The sequence below is a fragment of the Triticum aestivum genome, chromosome 6A (genome assembly GCF_018294505.1).
Source record: "Triticum aestivum cultivar Chinese Spring chromosome 6A, IWGSC CS RefSeq v2.1, whole genome shotgun sequence".
Taxonomy (NCBI): Eukaryota; Viridiplantae; Streptophyta; class Magnoliopsida; order Poales; family Poaceae; genus Triticum; species Triticum aestivum.
Genome location: NC_057809.1, coordinates 470,469,009 through 470,496,130, shown reverse-complemented (window position 1 = coordinate 470,496,130; position 27,122 = coordinate 470,469,009).

Sequence of the window (27,122 nt, the reverse complement as noted above, 5' to 3'; positions counted from 1 at the left end):
AAGGTAAATAAAAACAAATGCTGGATAGCAAGGAACTCAAGGTAGAACACAAAACACGGACAAGTTTGTGTTGAATGGAAGGCAATAAAGTGGTCGATGATAAGACAAATCATCGAGGGAAAGGATGGTCTTTCTCATCATGAATTCTTGATACCCTCGAAGAGCTCAAAAATGTTGATGATGATCACGACACATTTGTCGAGAGGTTTCATGAAGATATAATCGCTCATCGATGACATCAAGCAAAAGGAAGGATGGAGCGAAAAGTTATTAAAACTACGGATACGACACAAACTCGGAATCAAGCTTGTTGGTCAAGGAGAAATGATATGAGAAGGAGAGTCGACGTAAGCTTAGCTCATCGTCGAAAATTGTGCTTCGAAAAGGACCTGATAGTACAGTTAAAAAGTTGCACGATAATGATATAGCCGATAAGGCTAGGAATGACGTGATCGGGTACAAACTTGTACTTAAAGAAGATTACTGAGAGTTGTTGAACTGTAGTGCGGACTCAGTTCAGTTATCGATGTCTTTGAGTGTTTAATAACTCAGAGCCCATGAAAAATTGTAATCAGTGAGAATGTAGTACTTGATGAAGAACTCATAAGGAGTTATGCAGTTCCAAGATAATCTCGAGATACCAGGGGGTAATACTCGACGATAGTCCAAAGTAGAGCTTAGACTGGGGTATTGCTCTAAAGAAGGTAAGTGCTTAAACTTGCACGAGAAATGGTATTTCAAGGAGATCATGGTCGGAACCACGATTGCAAAAGGCCAAATCCCAGATATAAGAACTTATACCAAGGGAATAATTAATTTAAGAGAAGCTTTAATGATATGATCTCCATCATGTCCATGGGCATGAACACAAATTTCAAGGTCGACTCCCACTTCTTCAATGCATAACCTTTCATTCACCTCTCGTATTTCGAAAATGACATTAGTTGTTGTGAGTGTATTTTTTACCTGGTGCAATACTAGATAACATGACCCGTGTAATCTTTCGGGTTCACACGGATTAGGGAAGGCGTAGGTTCAACCCATCAGGGCATCTTAGGAACATATACCACAAACTTCAATAGTAAATACCACCAGCTCGAAAGCATAGCATGGTTGGCCAAGCAGATGATACAATTTACCAAAGGCACTATGTATCAGGGGAAGAACTCACAAGGTGATTGAATATGAAGGACACTGTCGGATAGCAATCCAACAATGGATCGGGCGATCCACAACGGAGTTGTGGTGAGTATTGGTATTCCAGAAAGAATGCACGGGCATCATATTATAGAACATCGGAATAATTCGATGCTTAGATAACAAAGGAATTATGATTTCCAAAACAAAAGATCAGAAGCAGTCGCTCTAACCAAGGATGGATAAGTTGGATAAACCAGAGGCACAATTAGCGACAAATAGTTTGGTCGAGAACCAGCTCATGTTCAAAAATGATGTCTCAGTCGGAAAGATAAGTTAGAAGGGTTGATAGATGATTGTGTGCATTCACACACAAGTTGAATCAATAGGATCAAAATGACGGTGTCAAAAGATACTAGTGAATATTGCTAGATATATGGGAAGCATCCATAATGCTAGCAGACAAGTATTTGCAGAGCGATAAAGCTGCTAAGGATTTCGGAGGATTGAATAGTATTTCAAAGACTTTTGTGAAACACCTGAACAACTGGGATGAGCAGATACTCGGAAGGTGCGAGAAGTTATTCTTAGGGGTATTCAGGTGGCAAAGAACTACAAGGCAGTAGGCACAAAATATTCTCAGGGTATCTTGTAATAACAAGATCGACTGAGAATAAAAGTAAGCACGACAGGTGTAAGTATTTATCCATAGGGATATTTCAGTGGTAGGGAATTGCAAAGGCAACGGGCACAAGGTCTCAAGAGAAAATCGGAGAGTATCTTCGAAATCTTCTGGTGCAGTCGGTGATCATCTGGACTGAAGGGCCTCTCCGGGAGAAAATATTTTTGAGAACCTAATGTTAGATTTTTGTAAAAATCGTTTAACCCGAATAGAAGAGAGTTCAGAATCCCAGAGTAAAGGTCGAGGAGTAAAAGATCCTAGTACCACCCAATGGCGACGTGGGCCCGTAAGGCTCACAGCCATGTTAGTAAAAGTTTTGTAGTGACTAGACTCGACTTCGGCCAAGGAGTGTGGAAGGGGGATTCCTACAGGCAGTCGGCTCTGATACCAACTTGTGACGCCCCCGATTCAATCGTACACTAATCATGCACGCAAACGTGTATGATCGAGATCAGGGACTCACGGGAAGATATCACAACACAACTCTAAAACATAAATAAGTCATACAAGCATCATAATACAAGCCAGGGGCCTCGAGGGCTCGAATACAAGTGCTCGATCATAGACGAGTCAGCGGAAGCAACAATATCTGAGTACAGACATAAGTTAAACAAGTTTGCCTTAAGAAGGTTAGCACAAACTGGGATACAGATCGAAAGAGGCGCAGGCCTCCTGCCTGGGATCCTCCTAAACTACTCCAAGTCGTCATCAGCGGGCAGCACGTAGTAGTAGGCACCTCCAGTGTAGTAGGGGTCGTCGTCGATGGTGGCGTCTGGCTCCTGGACTCCAGCATCTGGTTGCGACAACCAGAAAGAAAGGAAAGGGGGAAAAAGGGGGGAGAAAGCAACCGTGAGTACTCATCCAAAGTACTCGCAAGCAAGGAACTACACTACATATGCATGGGTATATGTGTAAAGGGCCATATCAGTGGACTGAACTGCAGAATGCCAGAATAAGAGGGGGATAGCTAGTCTTATCGAAGACTACGCTTCTGGTCACCTTCATCTTGCAACAGGCAGAAGAGGGTAGGTCGAAGTCCTCCAAGTAGCATCGCATAGCATATCCTACCCGGCGATCCTCCCCTCGTATCCCTGAGGGAGAGCGACCACCGGTTGTATCTGGCACTTGGAAGGGTGTGTTTTATTAAGTATCCGGTTCTAGTTGTCATAAGGTCAAGGTACAACTCCAAGTCGTCCTGTTACCGAAGATCACGGCTATTCGAATAGATTAACTTCCCTGCAGGGGTGCACCACATAGCCCAACACGCTCGATCCCATTTGGCCGGACACACTTTCCTGGGTCATGCCCGGCCTCGGAAGATCAACACGTCGCAGCCCCACCTAGGCAAAACAGAGAGGCCAGCACGCCGGTCTAAACCTAAGCGCACAGGGGTCTGGGCCCATCGCCCATAGCACACCTGCACGTTGCGTGGGCGGCCGGAAGCAGAACTAGCCCCCTTAATACAAGAGCAGGCTTACGTTCCAATCCGGCGCGCGCCGCTCCGGCGCTGACGTCTGAAGTGCTTCGGCTGATACCACGACGCCGGGATACCCATAACTACTCCCGCGTAGATGGTTAGTGCGTATAGGCTCGTAGCCAACTCAGATCAAATACCAAGATCTCGTTAAGCATGTTAAGTATCCGCGAACGCCGAACAGGGCCAGGCCCACCTGTCTCCTAGGTGGTCTCAACCTGCCCTGCCGCTCCGCCACAAAGTAACAGTTGGGGGCCGTCGGGAACGCAGGCCCACCTCTACCGGGATGGAGCCACCTGCCCCTTCAGCCCCCAACTCCGAACAGTATCACAGATAATGTAACTGTGTAAAGTATATCGTATATGCCCGTGATCACCTCCCGAAGTGATCACAGCCCAGTAGTATAGCATGGCAGACGGACAAGAGTGTAGGGCCACTGATGGAACACTAGCATCCTATACTAAGCATTTAGGATTGCGGGTAAGGTATCAATGACTGTAGCAGCAATGACAGGCTATGCATCAGAATAGGATTAACGGAAAGCAGTAACATGCTACACTACTCTAATGCAAGCAGTATAGAGAAGAGTAGGCGATATCTGGTGATCAAAGGGGGGGGCTTGCCTGGTTGCTCTGGCAAGAGAGAGGGGTCGTCAACTCCGTAGTCGAACTGGTCAGCAGCAGCGTCGGTCTCGTAGTCTACCGGAGAGAAGAGGGGGAAGAAATAATGAATACAGAGCAAACAAAGCATCACAAAATATAACAAGGCAATACGCGGTGTTCGGTGTGCCCTAACGCGGTAGTAGGTGATACCGGTGAAGTGGGGAAAACATCCGAGAAAGTATTCCCGGTGTTTCGTGTTTTCTGACAGATGAACTGGAGGGGGAAAGTTGCGGGTTTGATATGTTAGGGGTGTGTGGTGGACGAACGGGCTACGTATCCGGGTTCGTCTCGTCATTCTGAGCAACTTTCATGTTGAAAATATTTTAATCCGAGTTACGGATTAAAAGATATGATTTTCTAAAGATTTTATTAATTTCTGAAATTTAATTAATTATTTAATTAATTCGAAAATGGATTAATGACATCAGCATGACGTCGTGCTGACGTCAGCAGTCGGCGTTGACCGTCTGACCTGGTCAACCTGACATGTGGGTCTCGTGGGACCCACCTGTCATACACTGTTAGGTTTAATTAGGGTTTAGTTTAATCCTAATTACAGTTTAATTAAAATTAACTAGTTAATTAAATTAATTAAACCGGATTAATTAACTTAATTAATTACTTAATTAATTAATTAATAGTTAATTTGTTAAACCATTTTTATTTTTATTAATTATATTTATTTTAATTTGCTTATTCATTCGGGACCCACATGTCATAGACACAGGGGGCGGCCACGTCAGCGTTGACCGGTTCAACAGGTCGGTCGGGCCCTTGGGGGCCCACGGGTCAGTGACCCATGCGGTGGCCCCAGGCCGGCCACGTCGGCGGCGGCGTTGACGCGCCGGCGACGACCTCCAGGACGGCGGCGCGGCACGTGACCTCACCGGAAACGCGCCACAGGGCACGGCTGAGGGTGTCTGGGGGCTCTACGGGACGGGCGCGGTGCGCCGCGTCCGATGGTGGCCGTGGTTGGCGCGGGGGTGGCCGGAGTTGAGCGCATCGAGCTCATCGGCGGCGAGGCGCTTCGGGCGGGGTACGGGAACGGGGCTAAGGGGCGCAGGGGGCGTGGCCAGGGACGGGGCGAGAGGGAGGCGCGGGGTGCGGCAGTGCGCAACCCGGCGTGGCGGCGACGGCGGCCCTCGGGCGCGGGCGTGCTCGCCGGGGCCGCGGCTCGGTGGTGGCGATAAGGGGCGCGGCCGGCATGGCGGACGCGAGCCCGTCCAGAGCTCGGGGCGTGGCGACCGCGGGCGCCGGAGCGCGTCGAGCGGCGACGGCCGGGGCGAACTAGGGGGAGAGGGGGACCGAAGGGGGGCAGCTCACGGGGGGGGGGGGGGCGTAGGGTCTATGCAGAGGGCTCGGGGACGGTCGGGGAGGACCGGCGGGGAGGAGGTCGAGGCGGCGGCCGTCCGGCGATGTGGTCCCGGCGTCGGGGTCAATGGGATCGGGGCCGATCCCGATCCGGATCGGTGAGGGAGGAGAAGGGGATCGAGGGGGAGTGGGGGGAGGCGTCGGCTAGGGTTTCGCCGCCCGGGGGGGTTATGGGAGTGAGGGGGGCCGGATGGGCCAATGGGCCGGTTGGCCCAGTTGGCCAGATGGTTTTCCCCCTGTAGTTATTAGGTTTATTTTCCTTTTCTTATTTTTCCTTTTCTGTTTTAATTCATTTTAACAACTTAGACATTTTATAAAAATGTGTTTACTCCACCATAATTAACTTTGTAATATTTGACAACCCCCGAACATTTCAGTTTTAATTTTTGAAAACTTTTATCGCCATCATAATTTTGAATTGAATTTCGAAACCGTTTTGAACTAACTCGAGATTAGCAACTATAATCGAGGTGACCTGGCAACACTAGCAGAGGATGACTGTAGCTTAATTACCCGGGCGTCACAACACTCATGCAGCTCAGGATGCAAAACTACTAGGCAGTTTTCCTTGCAAAAATCAACATTGTGGCCTTTAATCATACATTTTGCTACAACTAAATTTAGATCATATAAAGGTTGGATTCACGCCAATTAACAAAATACATGCTGATGTAAAAATATAGTGATATACAACAGGTACTTACATCTACATTGGAGCACAGACAATTCCTGCAAGAATCTTTCCTCATAAACGATACCATTGCAGAAAATCTTCTATTTGTTAAGCTTATTTTCTAAAAGAGAGATGGGTAAGAAACATGTAGAAAATATGACCAGCATGCTATAAAATTTCATGATGCAAGGATACACACACGCTTCTTAGAATTGAGTTGACATATTTTTGTTGGACTGGAGCGGACTAGTTCTTTGGCCACTGGAATCTGCTTATTATCAGTAGGAGTTGGGTTTCTCTGTGCTGGAGCAGTATCTTTAAAAACTGGAGTTGGTTTATTATCTCATGGCGTTTGGATCTTTTGCAAAGGCCTTGTTTGTAACCCTTCAAATTCTAACATAGCCATCTTCCCCTTGCATGCCTTGTATAGAAGAATGTTGCTTTAATTATAAAACATGCGGCAGCAAAGAGATGGAATAGGTACTGAAGAATAGAAAGGCATGACATATTGACATGTATTCCCTCCATCCGAAAAAATGGATGGGTCTAGGCATATTTCAGTTCTAGATACATCCTTTCTTATCCATTTCAGCAACATGTAATCCGGCCAGAGGGAGTATGGTGTAAGAGCTAGGGATACGACAGGACAACACAACAAAAAAACACTAGTTGAATGTAAAACTGTATGCTAGCGGAATACATGCAGAAATAACTAAGGCAACATACACGTGTATGCTTGGGAAAATAAGATGGCATTGCAACAGAGCACTAGAACAACACTTCAATGTAAAAAAACATGGTATGGTAGACAGATGAAGTACATACTGATGAATAACAATGCATAAGATATTCAGAAGCATGATGTCCAAATTAAGCAGATGGCATTGCGATAGAGTAGAATGACAGTACTTAAATTTGAAAACATGTTATCATGAATGGAATAGGTACTGAAAAACAGGAAGGCATGACATATTTACATTCATGATCAGCATGCTAAGCACATGGCATTGCAACAGAGTAGATACACTCTAGGACATTATATGCATGTTGTACCCATATCACAGGCCAACTTAGAGCAAGGACCTTGTGGGATGAAGAGGATTCATCATCTTTCTGCAAGTCTTCTAAAGAACTTTCTTTACATGTTCCATCATATTGGGTATCATTGACATCAATTTATTGGCCTTTACATTGCTCCGTGAGGTTCTTGTGGATATATCAGTGTGTGCAATTATATCTGACATGCATGGAAGACAACTAGTAGTTTGATTTATGTAATGAGTGCCTGTAGGAGACGACATAAATAGTAGGACTGGGGTTAACTAGCAGCAACAGGTCTCATAAACTAAAGGGAGAACACAGATGAAAGCTACAGAATATGTATCGTTTGTACTCGAGATTAACTAGATGGCACACAAAAGTATTAAAGAACAACATAGGAAATACTAGAAGTGGTATAATACTATAATCACCAGCATGTGGGATAGCATTGGCTGATGGATGGTAACTATGGAATAGTGTTACCTAAAGAACAAGTATCTTAGCTGAACTATGGAACAACGTTAACTCCTGAACAAGACCCATAAGAGATCAGCATGAATATACAGTGAAATGTGATGATCCATTTTCCATGCTTAGATGAATAACAAAGCCATAAATGTTGCACACAAGTAAGATGAGGGTACAACCTATCTGGCTGCTATCCATAGGAGTGAGCATCATGTGCTGACTTGTGGATGGCCCTAAAGTTGTTGTGGTTGTGCATGTCGAGCACGCGCATTCGATGCAGGGAACAGTTGAGTGGGGACTATAGCTCCCTTCTGGTGTATGCTTCCCTTGTTGGAGCAGCTGCGGTGAGTCGGAAGACGGTGTGTCTGAAGATGCAGATAACACATAATGTTAAGAATGACATATCTCTTTGATATGAAGATATACACTAAGAGATCAATAGCAAGGTATGAGAGTGGTCACACGTTTGTTGACTGAAGACTAAATTGGGGTCACACGATTTTATTTTATTTTGGTACTGTCCGATCTACGCTGCATGGCTGGCCGTCTTGTGCCTCCCGGCTGACAATGTTCGGAATCTTCCTCGAAGAGCCAACGACCAACGGCAGAGTAGCCTGCCTCTGCCGTCTGTGGCCCCGGCCAAAACCCCGCTCCCCGCCCCACCGCACTGCCGTGGTTGCGTTTCCCCCGGGCCAATCCACAAAGACTCCCCATCATCCAGATCCGGCGGCGGCAGTACCTTCAACCCACGCAACTCTAAAAGATAGCCATCTAAGCGCTGCTTCTGCGGCGAACTTTGCGGTCCCGCACCCTTACGTTAGACACCAGCCAACCGACAGCCTAGGAGCTCTGCCGCCTTGAGGGGTGCTGCTTCCCATTGCAAATCGATTGGCCCAGAATAAAAATTTAGACAACTGACGCCTAAATAAAGAGATTTGAGATGAGGGTGCGACCTATCTGGCGGCATGGTGAAGTAGGCAGGTCCAGCTGCCGAGTCGGTGAGGCCGGCTTGGTTGCGGTGGCGACCGGCGGTAGGGAAAGAGCGATGTCACGACGGTCGACGGCTACGCCGAAGCGGCGCCAGGACTCTGGACGGATCCGAAGTTGGAGCCGCTCCGGCACTGTGAACAACAGCGGGGTTGAATCGGCTCCGGTACGGTTCACGCAGCCATCGTTGATGCAGCACTAGCATCACGGAGTAAGAGGCACACGGCCCAGTGCACGACAGCAAATGGACATCGTCTCCGGCAATAGGGAGGAGGGCGGCTGTGAAATTGGTGCGGTGGGGGGCGCCATGGAGGTGGGGCTGAGGTTTTGCAGCTCGGGAGAAGGGAGCTTCCCGGGGAGAAGGTGATTTGGCGCCCACGAGGTATGAATGGGGGCGGGCGGGGGAAATTGGGAGGGGAGTGGAACCATGTCTTACGGACGCATTTTTCTGAAATGTGAGGGGGAGTTACAGTTCTACCCTTGCCTATACGCTTCTCGGCTTGGGTCTGTGTACTGAGGGTCGGGGATAGTAGAGTAACTTTGCTTCTCTGGGCGGGAGCGATTTCGGGCGAGGAGGGCGTGTTTTGAACTATAGTGGGCACGAGCGATTTCGGGCGAGGAGAGCGTGTTTTGAAATAGTGGGCGCGAGCTATTTCGGGCGAGGAGAGCGTGTTTTGCCGACCATGGTTTATGAATTATTCGGCACATGTCATTTCGGCCGAGGAGAAGGCGCGCTTGGATGAAGTTACGAACCTACCCTCGATGTACAACGGGCCAATTGATGCGTGTCCCACATAGGACGGTAATTTCACGTCTCCCATTTATTTGCTCGGGCGAATTCCACCGAGCAGAGAGGATGTTTAACGGTTCGTTCAAATTTTGGGAGAACGAGCATCCACGTCTACCTTATCAAGTCGATTCGGATCAAATTTTGAAATATTAGCTTGCCACTTCTTTTTTAGATGGAGAGATGATGCTCGGGAGTAATGTGTTTTTACATGCTCGTTGCTAGCGATTTACTATATGACAAATAGTTGACCCACTCAAAAACGCGAATCAAACCCAAAATGAAATATCTCGATTCAATGAAATAGCTCGTTCAGTAGGTCAAAATAGTGAACTAAATCCAAAATTGAACACCTCAATCGAGTAGCATGTTGTACAGTATTATAGTACTCCATGAACATGCTGAAAGTCAAATTAATGAACTTGTTTGATATACGCATATATCCATTCATGTGTGGATTGCAGACAACATGTTCTCCAATTTAAATATTTGAATGCAAGTTTATATCAAAACATGGTTTATGTCAGTCTTTGATGCATAAAACGCGACCTCCCCCTCTCCCGGACTCCTGTTCTCTCTCTCTCTCTCTCGCCGACAATCTTCAATTCTGTCGACGCATCCGACACAAAAACCTTGTCTGTCCCTCTCCCTTTCTCTCCATCTCTCTCTCTCTCTCTATTTGTGTGTGTGTGGGGGGGTCTTTCTAGTTCGCATGCATATATACACCATCTATAGGTCTCTCTCACACACTATGTATGATACTCTAGCTAGTCCAAGCTAGATATCTTGGGTGCACTCATCGTACGCACACATATTCCTTGGCTCTTTGCCTGTAACTCTCTCACGCACCACTATGTCATCTCGGAGCTCTTCCCCCCTCTCTCAAACTCTCCATCCACCTGGGTCACACATACACATGCATATCTCACTCGCACTCGATAGGCCCATCTAAAACTCTATCTCTCCCCCTCGTTCTCTCTCCATCTCACACGCGCACACACACAATCTCATGCCCAGCTAGCCAAGTATGATGGTCTCTCACTCAATTGTAGGCACACGCAGTCCCCCCTATATGTATATGACTAGCTAATCTTAGTCTCCATCACAAACATGTGCATGGTCTATCTCGATTTCTCTTGGGGCATCTTTCTATCGCGCACGCACTCCCTCGATCTCCCACCCATATAGTCCCCTCACGATCTCGACGGGATCTCTCTATCACAAACACACCCTCTCTCCCTCCTCATGCGTCCATGCCATCCATGTGTCCCTCTCGACCTTTGTTCCTTGTTGGCCACACCTCTATTGGACATGTGCTACAGGGGTGTCTCTCTCTGTTGCAAACAATCACACACTAGCTATCTTCGTGTATCTCCTCGCCTCGCTTTTCCATCTCGGAGATGCATGCGTGATATGTTCGCATAAGAAACGAAAAAACACACACACTCTCTAATTTATTGTTTGTTCTCACTTTCTCTTTCACACACATACTCTTTTTGCACACTTACTCATTCTCCTTCACACGCACTTGATCTGTCTCGACTGAGGCACTCTCCTCGGTCCATAGCATATAGATTTATTGAAAAGTCAAACATCACAAAGTTTGACCATGTACGTGGAGAAAAAGAATTACATCTAGTACGGCAAACATATGCCATTAGATTCACCATGAGATGTAGTTTTGTATGATGTATCTTTGGTATTGTAGATATAAATAACATTTGTGTAAACCTGATCAAAGTTTCCAAAGTTTGACTTCTAAAAAATTTACATGCACTGCATTATCGAGCGGATGGAATATCTCTTTCCCCCTCTCAGCTATCTGACGCACCACTCAGCCTTATCGGGGCTCCTCAATCTCTCTCAAACTTTATTGGTCAGTTTGGTTCGTGACCTGACCCTCATGCCTTGATGGCCGGTACTGCCTGGTGTGGACGTGAGATGTAAAATATTTCTGCCTGGCCAGGCTTGTGTGGTGCTGAAGCGTTTGGTTCATGCTTGGGCCAGGCAAAGCATCAACGTCCCATCAATCAATCCATGCATCAATTATTTAATGCTAATATCCATCCATGTTGCTGTTAGCCTCGTGGCCACACGACTAGGCACGACCAGGCATTCGAAATCGGTCGCCTGGGCCAGGCTACTTGCAGTGTCTGGAGTTCAGCCAGGCTAATTAAAGTGCAAGGGAACCTAGGCTAGGAGGGCTTTCTTTTTCACAGGGTAGCAACCAAACAAGCGTGCATGAAATCTAGCCACAACCCCAGGCCAGGCAAAAGATGCTCAGGACGCAAGCCAAACTGGCCTTATATCTCCCTGGTTCACACATACACATGTCTCGCTCGCGCTATACATATAGACCCATCCAACACTCTCCGCCCTTGTTCTCTCTCCATGTGACACGCACCCCCCTAAGTACCATAATCCCTCAATCCATCATAGGCGCAAGCACTCCCCCCTCCTAAGTATGATTATCTCTTACTAGCCAACAGGAACACACATATTGTCTCCTTCCATCCATACGTCTCTGTCGATATCTCTCGGGGCATCTTCTATCGCGCACACACCTTGTCACTCGATCTCCCACCCATGTAGTCCCATCACGATCTCCAGGGGATCTCTCTATGACAAACATACACTCTCTCCTCCCCATGTCTGCATTTTCTCCGTACATCTCTGTCGACCTCTCTCCCTTGTTTGTCAGACCCCTCTTGGCCACGTGCTAGGGGTCTTGCTCTATCGGTTCCAAACAACCACACACTATCTCCTCACCTTGCCTCCGTTGTCGAAGATGCATGTGTGATATGTTTGCATAAGACACACGCGCTTTTTCTCTACGTTTATCGTGTGTTGTCCATGTCTCTTTCACACACGCACACACACTTTTTTCACTCTCTCTCTCTCTCTTGTTAGGGACTTTGTCACGTCCATAAGCATATGGATGTTTTGAAAAGTCAAACGTCAGAAACGTTTGAATAGGTATATGTGGAGAAAAACATTTACATCTGGAATGATCATTAGATTCATCACAACATGTACTTACTTCATACTATCATTTATCTTTGGTATTGTAGATATAAGTAATTTCTTTATAAACTTGGTCAAAGTTTCAAAAGTTTGACATAAAAAAATGTTGGAACTACATTATAGAATGGAGGTAGTAGCTCTTTCTCTCTCTCTCTGCTATCTCTCACGGGCCTCCCCTCTCACTCAAACTCTCTATACCGACGGATTATACGCTCACTGTGTCAGCATATAGCTCCATATATTGTTTAGTTGACCGGTCAACCAATCCACATGCTGCCTTGTCAGCTTGTGTTCTGTATCTTCATGTGCTGGCCTATGTGGCAGTGGGTGAAAATAAGTAAACTATAGGCCCATCTGACACGCGGTGAAGTAAACAAAGTTGAAACCACTCAGGGTAGCACCCCGCACGCTAGTAAATTGAGGGCGCATCGAGGACAAACTTCTTGCGCGCGAAGGACGCACTCGCTCTCAATTCACCACTGCACGGCGGCACGCACAGAAGGACGCACTCGCGCACACCCAACACACAACACACACTAGCACACATGTGCACATCTAGGAGTAGAAGGCCGTGGCAAAATCTGGCGCGATGGCCGCTGCCGGAGCCGTCCACCCCCAATCTTGGTGTTCCGTGCAATGCACGGGCATCTACGCACGGGAAATTATGTCGAACAGGGCTAGTTGTAAGCAGGCTAGCTCTACAGCCATGATGATAGTGACTGCAGACGGTGAGGCTGACTATGGTATGCCGAACACGGTGCCTATACTCAGGTGTCATCTCCGGCGCAGGGTCTTGTCACTTCACTGTGAGGAGAAACATGTAATAATTTGACCAACGGGTAGTACAGTGCTAGTACTCCTACTACTACATTGGTAGTACCACTACTAGTACTAGTAGCACCACCGTCTGGATTTAGGAGTACTACCACATCCACCGGCACCGAGGAACGTTTCCAGGTAGTATTGCTTGAGGCCGCCAGGGCGAGGGGCCGCTTGGACGACAGCTTTGTCTCCTTGTTCGACGAGGTCCTCGTCGGTTTCCTCGACAAGTTCACCGTCGTCAAGAAGCTTGCGGACGACTTTGACGTAAGCCTCCAGCCGACGCGCCCAGGCTCTGCAATGCCCACCACCCTCAATGGCCACTATGGTAACAACCTCTTCGACACACTGGTGGCCCTGCGACTGCCCACCATCGCGCCGGAGAATGTCCACCTCGAGGTCGCGCTCGCCGCTCAGCGCCTGGCGCAGCAAGACACCATCGACATAATCACCCACGTCTACGTGCAAATCGTCCACAAGGACTACTACATGCAAGAGGAGGACGATAGGACGCTGGCCTTCTTGGAGCGCAGGGCAACCTTGGACGACACTCTTCAGAAGCACGTTGAGCTTGCCGCCAATGCCGCTGCTCCTCACACGTCGATTGGTGACCCGGTGCACTAGGGCGTGAGGATGTTGTTGAACGTTGATGGATCCGTATGTATTTTTATCTTTCCGTCAAATCCATGTAGTAGTATATGATACTACAGTAATTATCTTACCTTTCGCATCAACTTCATAATTTTCGTACGTACTCCATGCATGAACGGCGCTAGAACCAAACTTCTCATTACTCTAGGAAAAATCGTTATTTTCTATCTACCGATCGCGCCATGGAGCAGAACCAAATTTTACAAGTTACGAGTTCAAAAGGAAAAGTCTGCCGTGTTCGCGTCGCACCCCCACACGGTTGGTCTGGCATGCTGCTCAAGCGGGAATGCGTGTGGTGTTGCATTTTCACTTACAAGTGGGACCGCAGTTGAGCAAACCAACTATCGGCAAAGCCCCACCCCACCCACCGCGTGATGGCTAAGAAAACAGGAGGGAGAAGAGATGGCTGTATCACGGACTCCAAGAAAATTGGTGTCGGATGGGACTCGTGTGGGTGGCGTGTGCCGTACTGCTAGACGTGAATGCTACTGAGTTATGGCCCATGCCACCCCACTATATCGAGCCTATAGCGAGGTACATAGAACAAATTTCCTGCAGTCCATGCTCACCCCTCCTCTATCTCTCTTCTCAGCCAGCCAGCGGACGCGCAGAGCCCATCGTCTGTTTGCTCACATGCGGCCCCACATGTCAGTGAAAACGCAAGAGGACCCACTGAACCTGCACATCTTTCACCTCGACGTGCTGGTGATGAAAAACAAATCCAACAAAGATCTTCGGTGGCCGCTTTTGGAGTTACTCAAGAGTAGTAAGATTCTATTTACAATTTAACCCAAGATGCACATCTCGTGGCTTCAACTACCACTCTATTTTCTTTCATGACACGACCTGGATGCTGGATGTCCCATGTGTCGGCAAAAGGAGGAAGAACCCGACCAAATTTGCGGTTCTGCTCTCGGATTAGACTAGTTGTGCTAACTTAAAATTTTTATTGTGTACTCCCTCCGTTCCAAAATACTTGACTTCCATTTGTCCAAAAATGGATGTACCTATATACTAAGACATGTCTAGATACATATATATTTTGACAAATAGAAGGCATGTATTGTGCAACGGAGGGAGTAGAATGGATGCAAGTTTTTGTATTGGGAAGAAGAGTACATCCATATATTGATAGAGCGCAATTTAGTAGATGTTCTATCACTTTTAGCTAGCATAGACGCAAGATCGAGCCTCCGCAGATCAATAATGAATGCATCGAGAAGGCACTAATCCAAGTTACATGAGTAGTAAAATGTATTCCTGTGGTTCTTGTTTTCTTTGGTCTTGCTTTTCTAGTGAAAATTATCGTTGGAGTCCGTGCAAAACGGAGGTGTGTTTGGGGTCGTGCATTGGAGTTGGCCTTACAAGTGGGACCGCAGTTAAGGAAACTAACTATCGGCAAACACCCACCTCGCCCGCCGCGCGATGGCTGAAGTTAGAGAAACGACGAGGTTGAAGAGATTGCTCTAGCACGGACTCCAAGAAATAATATGGTGTCAGATGGATGTCGTGGTGGTGGCGTGTGTCGTACTCCTGGACGTGAATGCTTGTTCCGGCCCATGCCACCCTACTACTCCCTACTACTTACTCCTACTATATAGTACTAGTATCGAGGATTCGAGGTGCTGGCTACGTACAGTGAACACATTAACATATGGCTATAGTAAAAACACCCGCCCGACGCGCGAAGCATCTGAAGCTAGTACAAATAGTGTACTACTATTGTTGATTGGCCTCATCCGATAACCTGTTGCAATGCACGTACAATTATGTATTCGGAAAATATTTTTTTGCCTCGTCACACCACTCACTCAGAGAAGCGACTCGAAAGCCATTCATAAATTTAGTAAGTTTATCACACGCATATCATTTTATTACATACAACAGGTCATCAACCCACATCAACAACGAGGATACATTATAAATACTAAAGTTTTCACCACACAACAAATAACAAGCAATGAAACGAACTTCAACTCAACCATTCCTCGGTGTTGGAAACGCTTGCTTTGAACCACAAGTGATTCTCTAGGACGGGCCATCGATTGTCGATCTGGAAACCAATGCAGGACTGATCATCCAGGCTGAAGAGGCCTACTATATCCCTACCAGGGTAGGGAACCACACAAATGTCCGAGGTATAGACATAGTTGCTTCTCATAAATGTGTCAACGGCAGTTGGATCGCCTTTCACCATCATCGGATAGTTTTATCCAAGGAAGAGCGAGTTTTCTCCAAGACTATCAATTCTGTACCAGGGAGAAGGAGTTGGCGCTAGCACACTAGTATCCATCCCAAATACCATGCAACGGGTGTTGGAATAGGTCCGGAGAGTGCGACCATGGGAGACACCTGCTTCCTTAGTAGTAACATCATTAGTGGGCTGTATACACACAAGAAGAGGTGATCCATCGGAATTAGTTGCCAGGCGCCACAGAGTATATGGCGCTGCTCGTCCTCATGCTCGTGATCATCACCATCGGCATCTCCCCCTTGGTTATAAAATTTTTCAAGTATAGGTGGTGGGATGTTCACAGGACCTTGGAAACACAAGAAGAAGGTTAATTAGTAAAGGGAAACTTGCTAACCCGCATACATGTGGATGAAACAATTATAATTACGGTGGAAGACAAATGTACCGAAACTATGAGGATGCCATGAAAAACAATGCCACGAGTGGTGGCATCAAACACAAGGTGCTCATATTGAATTGCATCACAATACTCATCCATGTACAAAAACTAATTTTTGAGCAATATCCATCGAGTGAAACCATCAAGGACGGCAACAAGCTTGTCGAAGATAGCAACAACATCATAGTTGCTGTAATTCCAAGAGCGGTTGGGACCTCAAAAAATTGCTATCTTCCGTAGAATACAGTCACCATGATCGTATTTGAACGTGCGTACATTACCGGTGTGCTCAACCTCTGGGCAGTGTGCTGAGATTTTTGGAAGTGGAACCCGGTGACGAGTGTACACATTCACAAGTTCCCACTCGCAGTTGGACCCAATGTAAACAACCCAATATCCATTTGCGCCCGCCCAAGCCTTTCCCTCAAGCGATGGCATCTTAACATCATACGTATCATTATCAAGCGGCATCAACTTGCACAGGGCGAGACTCCGTCATGCCGGCGCCAGTCATCATCAGGGTCACGGCGAAGAAGGCAGGGGAGATCAAACCGCTCCTTGACTCTTGGGTTCTTTGTAATGATGTTATTAGTTGAGTCGAGAATGGGCTTGAACGAACCTGCCATGCTAGCCGAGGTGATGACGTCGCACAGATCAATGAGTTCCTACACCACGTCATCTTTCAGACCGGGCAAGAATAACGGGGTCATTTTCAGCCTGTTCCCTCCATGGAGAAGACGATTGAACAATGACAAAAGAAAGGGTGAAGGGCTGAAGGAAAATGGAGGAGGGAGAGGAAGAGCGTGCGACAGCAGTTCCAAATCGAGAGGGAAAGACGAAGAGTCGATGGACGGTTGCGAGTTTGCCACGGTTCACGAAGAGGCGCCCCGGCCTACACGTCCATTCGGAAATACTCCTACCACTCGCCGTCGTCTCACTGATATGTTCGAACGGGACCACATGTCAATGAAACATGGTGTGTAATTTCTCGTGCAAAATGCGATCTGGCCGCGTTGGCCCAAGGTGCCGCATTAGTTATCGACCTTTATTTTTTTAATGGTGTGCTGATCAGTTTTGAAGCACGACTAACTGGTACTGTATGCAGAGAAAACATAAACTACTCTACCACTACTCCACCTCCAGTACTAGTAGTATAAAAAAGATATATAGGCTAGAGCTTGAGCGCTTTCTTGCTAAGGGCTGCCCACTTGCTTCTCACACTACCACCCTCTCTCCAGATCTAAAAAAGACAGCCCCTCTCTCCCTCCTCACCGGTGGTCACAGGTCCGCCGGGGAAGAAAAGGACGTGCAGTGTTGACGCACTCGTCGTTGGCGAGCGAGGTCACGCACTGACGACAAGGCCGTCCTCTTAGACCTAGCGCCCACGCGGGATGGCCTCCGTCCCCAAGCTCGCTGCCGTAGTGTGTGCGGAGGACGATGACCACGAGCGAAGCCACTTCCCGCCGACCGTCAGGTATGCTACCTCTTTTCGAACCATAACCTTGTTCTAGTGCCCCATCTGCCACGTCGTTGCATGTGGATCTTTTTCCACTCCACCATCTTCCCAATTTGCTATCCTCTGCTCTGCTGGCCACGCAGACGAAAACCATAATTTGCACTATTAAAGGAAACCCTACTTCATGCAGACTAATCCATGTCTGGGTTGAATAAGGAAAGGAAGGGAGACTGTACTGTCTAAGAGAGTAGGCATCGAACCCGCATCTAGGTTGAAAAGGGGGAAATCAGTAGCTAAGGAACGAGTCTTGTGTCTCTTGGTTGAAGAAGGGTAGAAAGGCATGACAACACAATAGAGAATGGCCAGGTCGATCGGTTTGTTGTCCTCGCATAGGAAAAAGGTGGCTAAAGAGAGAAAAAATGGGACGTAATCCACATATGCTGCCTGGATATTTGTTGCTCTGGGCAACCATACCTCCCTCACCACTCTGCGTCCATGGAGGTACATCATACTGGTGCGCCCACTGTCCGAATGGGCCTCCCATGCTCTTATTGCCACTTTTTTTGCTGTTAGTATAACGCCAGCAGTCAAGTCAAGCAATGCTACTGCTAAAGTGATGCCACATTTAACTAATGCCGCTCTCAGTCTAATGCCACCAATAAATTTAAGCAATGCCATTTAATGTCACTGGATTATTTCAGGGTTAGCTGTTGATTGTGGATGTATTAAAGATTTTTCAGCTAAGGCATTCTAATGCTATTGCACAACCAGTATACCAACGATGAAATTTGTTACTACCTTTAGATTTTTGCACTGTTAATGCTTATAGATTACATACCTCACTTTCATGAGATAAGTTAATTTTTTTGTACAATGTCACCAAAATGCCAAGGCGCCGATGTCATTTTATTTTGGGTAAACTGCATAGACAATTATGAAGACAAGAGGAAAGGTCAAGAGTGGGCACCTCCTCCTCCGGCTGTTCTCTTGATTTGTTCGATCAAGTTTTTATGTTTGATCGATTATAAAGATTGGGATAGCAAGTTTTAAGGTCCCCCTGAGTTCGAAATGATATTTACCTTGGAGGTACAATGTTTGCAATTTTTTTATACTGTCATTAGTTAATAATGCTAGTTACCTTCAGACTTTTGTATTTGGTTTAATTCTCATGCAGTGCTAGTATACCAATGCTGAAACTTGTTACCTTTACATTTTGTATTGTTCATTCTTATAGAAACCTTCCAGTGCTAGAGTTTATTGAAATCTGTTCAGTAAAACCATTGTACTGTACCTTGTAATAAACTAACTACTCTACTGTTGCACTAGCCACTGGATTAGTGTATATTTGTAGTATTAAAATGGTGTTGCATTAGCGTATGGACATAAATAAAGTGTGGCAAGCTAGTCACACCTTTGTTAAAATTAATGTCTTATATTAAGGAACAAAGGGTGTAGAGTTCACTCAAATTATCCTGGTAAAGCTAGTCACACCTTTGTTAAAATTAATGTTCATTATGTTATTGGAGGAGGTCTGTATGTTTGTCTCTAATGCCTGTCGACTACATACGTGACATCACGATGTAATGTTAAGTCATTTCCTTTTGTACAGTGTCACTGAATTGTCAAGGCGGTGATGGCATTTTATTTTAGTAGAACTGCACAAAATTTGCTTAAAAGAAGAGGAAAGGTCAGGAATGGCTCAGTTTTTCAGAAAAAACTATGTATGCCTTCCTGACATCAGCCGTTGTTGCTTTATTTATTCCTTCAAACAGGTGGTTAGAAACAGTCTTGCTACCTTTTCCCATTATGAAATTGGAATGCTTATATTTGTGAGTCTATGCTTCAACTAGTGCCACTTTTAGAGTAATCACACTTTCAATATCTATGCAAACAGGGATGCTCGATTTTAGTGTAACTGCACAAAAAGTCCAACGGGTTCAACATTAGGAGCATGTTTTTTTTCAAACCTTTATATCCAATTGGTGGCACTATGAGTTGTTCATTACGAAGGTACATGGTTTGCCACTATCTTGCTACTCTTTTTGTACTGTCATTAGATAGTAATACTAGTGGTTTGCATGTGAATTTATTGGCAGGGTGGACCTACATTGGAGGTGCAGGACAGGATTCAATGATTGGATGCTCAATTTCGGTTGTATTGATTTCACCTCTTCCATCACTGCGAACATGGATATCCTTGGTCTGATGAAGAATAGGCGCTATATTTCTGCTCTGAACCAGCAAATCAATTCAGTATGAAATTGTCTAGGGCAAAACATAATTGTATCAGATTGTCCAGTGCAGAACATGACAGATGCTAAGCGGAAGAGACATGTTTAAACCGAAAATACAAGGTGTGGTATATGTTTACTCACTGCTTGATATTTGTGTAGACAAAGATGTCTGCCCGTTGCTATTTGGCAAACAAACAAAGTGTCCGCAATTTTGGTTGAACTGCACAAGAGAATAGTATAGTCACTGCATGCAGTGCCATTTGAAAATAGACACAGAAAGATTTGATAGTCACTTCATGGACTGCAGAAAAGTAGTACTGTACTATTTATTGGCCAACACTAGGTGCTTCATTGCTTTGGTCTGATTATACAATGGGCATCATTTTGCCTAAGTTAAAGTTTGTATTCTGAAAATAGTCTCGCGGTGTGATCGACAGAAGACCAAATCATATTGCAGTGGACATTCCTCCATCTTGTGTGCTTCATTCTCATGGTTCCAGCTGTTGGTGAAACCACTTACGTTTGCAAGAGGAATTGTAGACTTCACAAACAAATTTATCTTTCAGTCTGTACTGAATGTTGGCCAAGAGAAGCATCCATGTTAGTAGGAAGAACAGATGTTTTTTCTAGATCTCTGCTTTTGGAGCTAAATATTTGTATATGATCTGTTATTGTATATCTTAATATTTTTGTTTATTGATTTGTTATTGTGTATCTTAATATTTTTGTATATAAACTTGGTCAAAGTTTGTAAAGCTTGACTTTGACCAAAGGTAATATGCGAACTAAATAAAAACGGAGGGAGTACCTCCTTTCCGGTTTGCAGGGCTTAATTCAAACCTCTCACCAACCAAGGTACTCCCTCCGTCAGGGATTTATTAATCCCGTGAGCAAAGCAGCAAGACCAAGGCATGGCAATAATTAATGGCATGCAGAAGTTTAAGCCTAATTAATTCCAGCGATTTAAGTGGCTGCATGCGTGCCCTCGGCTGCGACTCGTTGCATGCTACTTCGCGTACTGCCTGCGAGCGATTCTGAGTGCCTGCATGCAGCCAGCCGTAATTAAGGCAGCTAACTGATGCGAAAAAAGATACACTTTAAATCCGTGGAATCATTATTGACAAGGAAGGAGATGATTCGAGTGCACTCGTTTGACCGCCATGCTGGCGTGCGACCAAGACGGGACGGGACGACACACTCATAATTTTGGCTTCTCCAGTTTTCCACGGCAAGCTGGCGCGCTAAGCCATTATGCATTGAACTGATGACCGTCGCACTACCTTCTGCCTATAAGTACTGTTTCCCGGCCTTCTCAAGTGCCATCGTGACCCAACTCGCCATATCCTCATAAGCCCCCACCGGCCCGACGTCGCTCGCCACGTCTGCCATGCCCCCGCCCGTCCGCGGTAGGCGATGCCGGAGGCGGTCACCACCGGAACTAGTGTTCGGGTTTTCACCGGAAGGCAGATAGAGGGAGGAGGCATTCTATCTGTCTTTAGATGGAAATGCGGAGATCGAGGAGTTGTTGGAGCGCGACCGCATGGCGGAGGAGCAGGAGTTGTTGGAGCGCGACCGCCTGGCGGAGGAGCAGCGTATCGCCGATTTGCGCCACCAGCGGGACATGGAGCAGCAGTGCACCGACGCTCTGAGTCGCGAGCAGAGCGCCCGCAACTGGGCCGACTACGTGGAGGCCGGCGCCCGGCAAATAGCCCTGGAGGCTGTCGGGCACGCACGCGTTCGCGACGCCGATTTTTACAACCAGCTCGTCAAGTGGGTTTCCCGCTTGGAAGCCAAAGCTTCGGTGGACCACGCCGGCATGGAAAGGGCCAACACGCGCGAGCAACGCGCCCTATCACACCTCTGGCAAGTCCGAGGTGAGGCGGAGGACGCCGGTGCCGGCGTTTAGCATGGACAGCAGATGGCGGCCGGCATCGTCTAGTTAGCTAAGAGTAAGTTAGTACTTGTACGCTACTAGAGTGTTAGTGGGAGTAGATAGTTAACTTGGCTATGATGGTTGTCAACGTGGAAGTTCAGTACTCTATATGTGGATCAGACCTGTTACTTTGGTCTGAATGTTGAACTTTCCGTTTGAACGTATGGGATGGGCTGTTATTTTTTTAAATGGGTTGTATTTGTCCTCCACGGTTTAGAGGCTGACTTGTGGGCCTAGCAAGTTGATGCGTACACAATCAAGAGATGATTGTACGTGGAGAGGATGACAGCAGGGACCCGCCAAGGTCATGGCAGTACGCAAGCAAGTGCCTCCTTATTTCAAGCCAATAAAAAATGGCTCCTCCTACTGGATTTCTGACATCTGGGTCCCATGCCATTGTCAGCGTAGTCAATAAACGAGAGAATTGCACAACGAGCGACTGACACCAGGGACCCAGCAGCTCGCCCAATTATTTTTGTTTTGGGTTAATTTGATAAATGACACTCCAAATCTAGTGTATCTGAGAAATGCCACTACAATTTCCAAACTTTGAAAAATGCCATTTCATGCCGTTTCTAGTGGCATTTTTCGAAGTCTAGAGTGGCGTTTTTCAAAGTTTGCAAACTGCAGTGGCGTTTTTCAAAGTTTGCAAAAATTGCAGTGGCATTTTTCAAAGTTTGGAAATTGCAGTGGCATTTTTATGAACCGCCATAATTGGAGTGTCATTTATCTAATTTTTTTGAGATGGAAGCAGGGTGTCAACTGGGCTGTGCGGGACACTCTGGCCTTTCTAGATAGCCTTTTCTTTTATGTTTACCACAGACCAGCCCAGTAGTTTTTTTCTTTTTGAAAATGGCTAGCCCAGTTCTTTTGTGATTTGTCAAGTAAGTCGCTTTATCAGGCATGTTGGGCTTCAAATCTTTCAAGACGAGGAGAGCTTCATTCGGCTAGCCGAGAAAATGGCGTATCAGTAATGAGAAATGGGCTGTACATTTTTAAAACACATCAAACCGGCAATTATTTTCAAATATCTTTTTTTTCGTTTCAAGATTTTAAATTGCATTGATTTTTATGCATGGACAATTTATTGGATTTTATATTGATATACATTTATTTTTAAAATCAGTCTGAAAGTGACTCGAAATTTCGGGATTAAATACAGTTCAGACCGCACCGACATATGCAAAATTTCGTATAATTTTTTAACCGTGGCCACAATATGGGCTGTAATGCTAAGAAAAAGAATATGGGCTCCAAAAAAACCCGTAAGAATTAGCAAATGGGTTGTATGCTGTTTTCCACAGATTTGAGGCTTTCCACAGATGGCCTGTATACTCTTGGATGTCCATCCAACAGTCGTCATGCTTCTTGAATCTCTGCTCTTCCTGCTCCAGCCACTCAAACAAGCGCCGGCGGGACTAGCTGCTCCCTCCTCCTCGCGGCCGGCTATGCTGCCGCGCAGGCCTCACCGCCTCACCGCCCCATCGTACTCCCATCGCTGGCCAAGCCAACCCTCTACTCACCCACACCTGCTGTTATTCTCCGGTGACGGCAGACGAACCAGTAAACCCTCGTACAGTCGTACTCCCCTCCGTGTGGGAAACAAAAACAGCGACCGAGTCTTCCCTGCCTCCGTGTCGTTCCCTTCCTAGGCCTCGCCGTCCTCCACCGCCCTGGTGCTCTCGGCGTGGCATGGTCAGCGTGGTCAACGACCGACATGCATCTGAAGTGGACTGTACGTGGAGAGGCTGACAGCTGGGTCCACGGCCGCACGCAAGGAAATGCCTCCTTATTACGCGCAAAATAATGATTTCCTCCACCTGACATCTGGGACCCACCGAAACGGCCTCTATATTTCGCGAAAAAAACATTACCGCCGCTGACAGCTCGGACCGACCAGCTATATCTTCGCATGCAAGGAAGTGCTTCCTTATTACGCACAAAAAAAATGAATACTCCCCCTGCTAGCTGGGACCCAGTATAGTGGGCCTACTAAGTTGAGGGGGATGAAGGGCTTTGTTAACTTAGTCAATATGCACGATTCTAGCTCGACTGACCGTACGATGTCCATCCAACGGCCGTAGTGCTTCTTCAACCTGTGGTCTTCTTGCTCCAGTCGCCCAAAGTAGCGCCGGTCGTGCCGCCTGCTCCTGCCTCCCGTGGCCGGCTGTGCTGCCGCGGAGGCCTCACCGCCCCATACTACTCCCACCGCTGGCCAGGCCATCCCTCCACTCCACTCACCCACACCCCCTGTTATTCTGCAACGATGGTAGCGCAGCCGAACCAGTGAACCCTCGTACTCCTCTCCGTGTGGGCATCCACTGCCGCGTCTTTCCCGGCTCCGCGTCCTCCCCTTCCTAGGCCTCGCCGTCGTCCAGTGCCGTGGTGCTGTCGGCACGACGTGGTCAATGTCGTCAACGACCGAATTCCATCGAAAGAATACTGTACGTGGAGAGGCTGACAGCTGGGTCCACGGCAACCGCAAGGAAGTGCCTCCTTATTACGCGGAAAATAATTATTCCTCCACCTGACAGCAGGGACCCACCGGACACCCACTAGTATATCGCGAAAAAAACGTTTGCCCCTGACTGCTGGGACCCACCCGACGGGCCACCGCATTTCGCGAAAAAAACGTTCCCCCTGCTATCAGCTCGGACCCACCGGAAGTGCCTCCTTATTACGCACAAAAAATGAATACCCCCTGCTAGCTAGGACCCACCTTGGTGGGAGGCTGACTTGTGGGCCTACTAAGTTGACGGGGATGGTGGGCTTTGTCAACTTAGTCAATATGCACGATTCTAGCTCCAGTGACCGTACGATGTCCATCCAACGGCCATAGTGCTTCTTCAACCTCTGGTCTTCTTGCTCCAGCCGCCCAAACCAGCGCCTGTCGTGCCTCGTGCTCCTGCCTCCCGTGGCCGGCTACGATGCGGCGGAGGCCTCACCGCCCCCTACTACTCCCACCGTTGGCCAGGCCATCCCTCTGCTCACCCACACCCCCTGTTATTCTGCGGCGATGGCAGCCTCACACCGTAGCGAACCAGTGAACCCTCGTACTCCTCTACGCGTGGGCATCCACTGCCGTGTCTTCCCCGGCTCCGTGTCATGCCCTTCCTAGGCCTCGCCGTCATGCACCGCCCTGGTGCTCTTGGCGCGGCATGGTCAACGTGGTCAAGGAAAGGCTTCCATCGGACGTGGACTGTACGTGGAGAGGCTGACAGCTGGGTCCACGGCCGCAGCAAGGAAGTGCCTCCTTATTACATGCAAAATAATTATTCCTCCACCAGACAGCGGGGACCCACCGGACAGGCCACCGTATTTCGCCCCCCTGACTGCTGGGACCCACCAGCTACATCTTCGCACACAAGGAAGTGCCGGACAGTCGGGACCCACCTGGTCGAAGCGTACGTAGCGTTGTCATTCTGGTCGCGAACGTGTACGTACATATATACCGGTGGATATAGAGGCGAGCACGTGTTGTAGTAGAGGCGGCAAGGGTGCAAGAAAGAAAATACGGCCACGTATGTGTACATACGGGTGGGGTCTCGAACGCCTACTCGCGCATACATACGGCAAGGGCTCGTTGACATGGCTGGGTCAGAACGGAGAAACTGCATCGTCGTCGTGTCCATGGGGAGGCAACGGAATGCGTCATGATCATGGGGAGGCAACGGAATGCGTCGTGTTCATGGGGAGGCAATGGAACGCGTGGGAGCCAACCGGCCGGGTCAAAACGGAATGCGTGGCAATGTTCATCGGGAGGGCTTGGACGGAACAGGCGATGGAAACGAGGCCTGGCATACCGCACAATGGAGGAAACGGACCTCCTACGTTCGGAACGGGGTCCTTTTGATCGGGAGGGGTCTGGCGTACCGCAAAACGGAGGAAACGGACCTCCTACGGTCGAAATGGGGGTCCTGTTGATCGGGAGGGGTGTGGCGTACCGCAAAACGGACGAAACAGACTTGTGTTGGAGTGCTACGGTCGAAACAGGGGTCCTGTTCATCGGGAGGGGTGTGGCGTACCGCAAAACGGGACTCCACGGGATATTGTTTATCTCCACCATCGACCCCTTCCAGCCTCCACGAGCTACTGTTCATCCACCGTCGACCTCCTCCAGCCTCCACCTGCGACTGTTCATCCACGGGCTCCTGTTCATCCAGCCTCCACCGCGCGCTACTCCACCGGCTACTGTTCAACCAATCCTCTCCACAGGCTCCTATTCAACCACCCCTCCACGGGCTATTGTTCATCCTGCCCTCCACCATCTACTGTTCATCCTGCCCTACATGGGGTGGTCCTGTTTATCCAGCCCTCCACGGGGTCCTGTTCATCCAGCCTCAACCGGCTCGATCGATCGGGGTCCTGTTCATCCAGAGGCAACACCACGGGGTCCTGTTCATCCACCCCCACTGGGAACTGTTCATCTACCCCCCCCTGCAACGCTCACTGTTCATCTAGAGGCAGCATCGATCGGCTTCAGTTAGCAGTAGCAGCGACGGAATCGCTCGATCGGGTTCAGTTAACGGCCATCGGTCGATCGCTCGGGTTCAGTAATGCGTAGCCTGCAATCGCTCGGGTTCAGTTGGAGCCCAACGCCTCGCTCGGGTTCAGTTAGAGCGAATGCCTCGCACACACACGCGTACGTGTACGAGAGAAACGCGCATCGCTCGGCCCCCGACCTCCCACGTAACCGGGAACTCCCCGAAATTTTCGTCGCCCTCGCTTCTACCATGGTTTTTTCTATCATGGACGGCCCAAAGAATGTCATACAGCTGCATCTCCGGCCCGCCCAGGATGAAAAGCCCATTTTCTGTCTTGATTTTTTGTCATAGAAGTAGGAGCCCACCACATCTATGATGATACCGGGTTCTGTCACAATTATCGTCATAGAAGTGTCATATGTATGACATAATTTTTTTTTGTTCGGCCCAAAATGTCACGGATGTGTCTTTTTTTGTAGTGTGAGAGCCGGGCCGCCCTCCCCACCCGCGTCGCCCAGACGAGTCCTGTCGGCAGGCCTCCCTATCGTTCTCCATCACCCGCCGCCAACACTACCACTGGCCCGACGGGGAGCGAGCATCAAGCAT